A 4,541-nucleotide genomic window follows, 5' to 3' on the forward strand; every position below is an offset into this window, starting at 1 on the left:
TGTGGAGCCATGGTGGCAACGTAGGCGAAGCCGCTGTGGGCCACTGTGGAGCTGTTGGGTAGACCACTAAGTGGTAATCACCAGCGGTGACCACAGCAGAATCGCTAGCAGTTAGTTAACTGCCAACAGGTTAAAAACCAAAAAAAAAAAAAAAAAATCAATTTTTTTAAATTTTTCCACCTTGGACTGCGTGCAAAGGTTGTATGGCCCGTGTGGTAAAAAAATTTTGCCTCCCAGATCAACATTGTCCAAATCGAACAAACTTTATATGGAAATGAGGGTTTTGATGCCTTTTGAATCCATCTATGATGTCCGTTTGGCCTCAAAATGCTCCAAAAATTGGTGACCCCCCTATTTTCTCAAGAAATACCTAAAAAACACTAGACCTAATCCGCCAAACCCTTGTTCTCCCTTTTTCTCCAAATATCGAACAAGCTACAACAAATCTGGCTCTGATACCATGTAGGACTTAAGAAAATATGCAAACAAAATCCATGAAGCCCAAGAATAACTGCATGTAGAAAACCTGTCACAGAGAAGAAAAAGATAAGAAGAGGCAAGGGTTTGATCAGAAAACACAAAAAATTGTATATTCAGAAGAAGAATAGATTATTCAAGAAATTAAAAATTACAAAGATATCAATCCTTATAAAAGAAGATTGAAACCCAAAAGGGTAACCTAATAAGTTACAAAGGGTAACCTAAAGGTGAAAGCTATTTAATAATTATTAAATAGAGAAAGCTAAAAAATGCATAAAGCAAAATCTTAAGAAGGGAGAAAAGGTAATTTAATAAATTAAATTAAATTAGCCTTTTTCTCTAATAGTAATGATTGTACTTGCTACTCATATAACCTCAAATAAGTTAATGCAAGCCCTTTTTAAGCTAAGATTTCACTTACATCGAGAGAATGATATAAATTGAGTTATCAAACCAAGTTCCTCTTCTTAAATATATATCAGAATCAAGTAATGAGGAATTTTAATTTATTTCAAAATATTATCTTGAATATAATATCATCAATATTTGTTATTAATATTGTATTTCTAGAATTAAAATAAAGAATCATAACAGATTTAAGTATTGTTGTCTTTGTAATATATGATATTATTATTGAGCTGAGTATTATTGCCTCTCTAATTTATATTCATACTAATTATTTTGGTGTTTTCCAAGATTCACATTATATATATATATAGTAAGAATTTGGCTTAGGCCAAAATTCACCTAAGAACTAAATAACTCAACACAAGCACACAGTAGACCAAAATAGACAGAGTATGATCAGAATGACAATATTCATTCAATATGCCAACTTAAGAGTGCACTAGGAGTGCTTGTATATAAAGGCCTCAGGAGAGCTTCTAGAATACATAGAAGTCAGCATCATTAGAAGTCGTACAACCAGCAACATGTCCACCAAATATGGGATATCCTCCATTAAGCATGGATGTAAGTGTGATGATGTGAGGATAAGCCTAAAATGGTGTATCACACAAATCAATGGTGTAGACAACATGTGCTCAATTAGGAGTGAAAATAACTATGTTGTCAACATGACAACTTAGTGAATGATGTGAACTCCTGTGTTGTAGACACCATGTGCATAATTAGAGTTGTGCACTTCTATGAGAGTACACAAACTCCTAAGTGTCTCACCTAAATTAATACTAAAATAATACAAAATAATTAAATAATGCATTAACCTAAGTAAACTTAAGTAAGTGTAATAAGTAAATACTTATTTACACCAACACCTCCCCTTAAATGCAACTTAGGGAAATGCCCTTAAGCTTACGAAATCTAGGATGAAATGCATAATGGGTCCCAGCTACTAGGCCATGTTAGGTACCCATGTACATAATAATATGCAATCTCTTATAAAGTGGAGAAAGAGGGAAAACCTCATGGGAAAAACCCTCCCCCAAAAAGAGAGATAAGTAGGGATGCATGGATGGATGGAGTAATCAAGACCCCCCCATTACAACATACATCCAATATATACATAAGAGAATGATGAGAAGAGGAAGAGAGACATGATAGGCTCCCCCCCCCCACCCCCACAAAGAAGAATGTCAAATAATGACTTCTTTGATGAAGAAGCTAATCCAAGATTGCAGAATGGTGTTCCTCCCCTTAGGAAGAAACAATGCCAAGGGTACAAATGAAATGCTTCCACTATGTGTGGAAAGAATCCCATGAATAAGTGATGTCTTTGAAACCTACTTAACTGGCTGAAGAACCTATCTCAAAGAACTGTCTGACTCTACAACTGATGAAGAACCCTGCTGCAACTGTTGATCATAAGTATCCACAATCACTTCAACCTGTAAGGATTGATCATGTAGAGAATGAACAAGAAGGTTGGATGGAACCATTGTGATAACTGAAGAAGGTAATTCTACATCAAGAGGAAGAGGTAGATCATCAATACTATCCCCCAAATATGTCACTGAACCTATATTTGGAAGATTGAATGTACCCTGTTGTGCTAGACCTATCACTGTGGCGATGTATGCATGTGGACTGAACTAATGTAGTGACCTCTCACTATAACTATCGATAGAACCCCATGTGTCTAAATCTGTTGAAGCACTATTGCTGGTGTCACTATAAGTTTCGACACTATATGATGTGCGAAGAGGAGTAGAGGACAAGCTTGGTGAACTTTCCTCAAAGTGTACATCCTTCTCCACAAAAATATGATGTGTCTCTAGATCTAGAAGTCTATATGCCTTTACATTGTCTTCATAACCAATGAAGGTACAAGGTTGACGTGATTGTGCCTTGCATCCATTGGAAGATCTCTTTGCCCATGCAAGACAACCGAAGACTCTGAAGTGTGTCACAATAGGTTTTTACCGCACCATGTCTCAAAACGAGTTTTTCCATCTAAGGTTGGATGAGGAGATCAATTAAGAATGTGAGTGGTACTAGAGATTGCTTTGACTTCTAATGATGGATCTAGAGACTTGGATTGTATCATACAACTTTCCATAGACTTAAGAGTGTGGATCCTCAATGCTGCTACATCTGTCTTATGTAGACTGAATGTTGGTAGAGTCTGAAGATCAATTCCCTCGAGTCTGCAAAAGTCTGTAAGTCTTTTGTTTACATACATGCTTCCATTGTCCATTTAGAGTACTTTGATGGCTTTCCTAGATTTCCATTCTACATGAGTCTTGAAGGCTAGAAACTTGTCCAACACTTCATTCTTATTATGCAGAAAATAGACCCAAGTGAATCTTGAAAAGTCATCAATGAAGGTAAGTATGTAGCAACCTTGGTTGAATGCAAAAGGACCTGCTAATACCATGTGAACCATCTATAGAAGACCTGGTGCTCTTGAAGACTTCCCTCTCTATAACTTCCCCTCTCAATGCATATCCACTGAATCTGTTGAACATTCATTGTTGGCAAAGTTGATTTGAGGTAGACCTTTGACCATTTGGTTTGTGCAAAGTTGCTAAAGATAGTGGTAGTCAAGATGACCATACTGCTCATGCCATAATTGCATGTTTGAATTTGATTGTGTTAACAAGGCCTTTGAAGGAGACTTGGGCACAAAATGAGAGAAAGAGAACAACCTCTTGTTATGATTCACTTTCCCCACTGCAATCAATGAGTCATATTTAAGACTGTGCACTTTTACTGATTCTGGAAGGAACTCAACTCTATGTCCATCTCTGAGGTGAGTGATTTGGTAGATTGATAGGAGTTTTGAACTTAGGCTTGGAACATAGAGAACATTTTGAAACTCTCAATTTTTCATTTCCATGTTTCCTTTTCCTTCAACTTCAATTTTACTATCATCTCTCATGAAGATGTGAGGTACCTTTGAGTGATTCAATGAAGAAAAATCCTCCTTTGAAGAACCCATGTGATAAGAGGCACTTGAGTCAAATAGCCATTCCTTTGAAGAGTGTGAATTTTCCATGAATGCTTGCCCTTTCCCCTTGGAATCTAAAGAAGACCCTTTATCCTTATAAGCATTAGGCAATGGAAGATTATGTTTCTCCATGATGTTGGTCAACTCATCAATCTTCTTAAGATAACACTCATGCTCTTCATGACCCAATTTCTTGCAATAAGCGCACTTCTTCTTCTCCTTATTGTTGTCTCCCTTCTTGTTGGAATTCGAGCACTTGCCTTGTTGATTGGATTGTGGTGTTGTCTTTTTTGCATCCTCAAATTTGTTCTTCCATTTCTTCTTACCCTTTCCTTTGTTTGAAGATTGTCTAGCTGAATGTTGAGAACCCTCATTGGCCACCAATGCTTTAGACTGAGGTGATTTGAGAATCCTCATTGATATCAACTTCTTTTCTTTGTCATCCAACAGTTTAGCATATTCATCAAAACTGAATTTCTTATAGGCAGACCCTAAAGTAGTTTTTGAGGTGTTAAAAGAAGATACAAATGTGGAATACTCTGATGGCAGCTTGCTATGTATGAGATAGATCAATTTGTCATTTTTGATAGAACTCCCACAATCAATAAGCTTAGTCCTTAGTTCATTCACCTTGATGATGAAATCCTATATT

Source organism: Cupressus sempervirens, chromosome 10 (assembly GCF_028749045.1).
Source record: "Cupressus sempervirens isolate cs-2001-9-10 chromosome 10, ASM2874904v1, whole genome shotgun sequence".
Classification (NCBI taxonomy): Eukaryota; Viridiplantae; Streptophyta; class Pinopsida; order Cupressales; family Cupressaceae; genus Cupressus; species Cupressus sempervirens.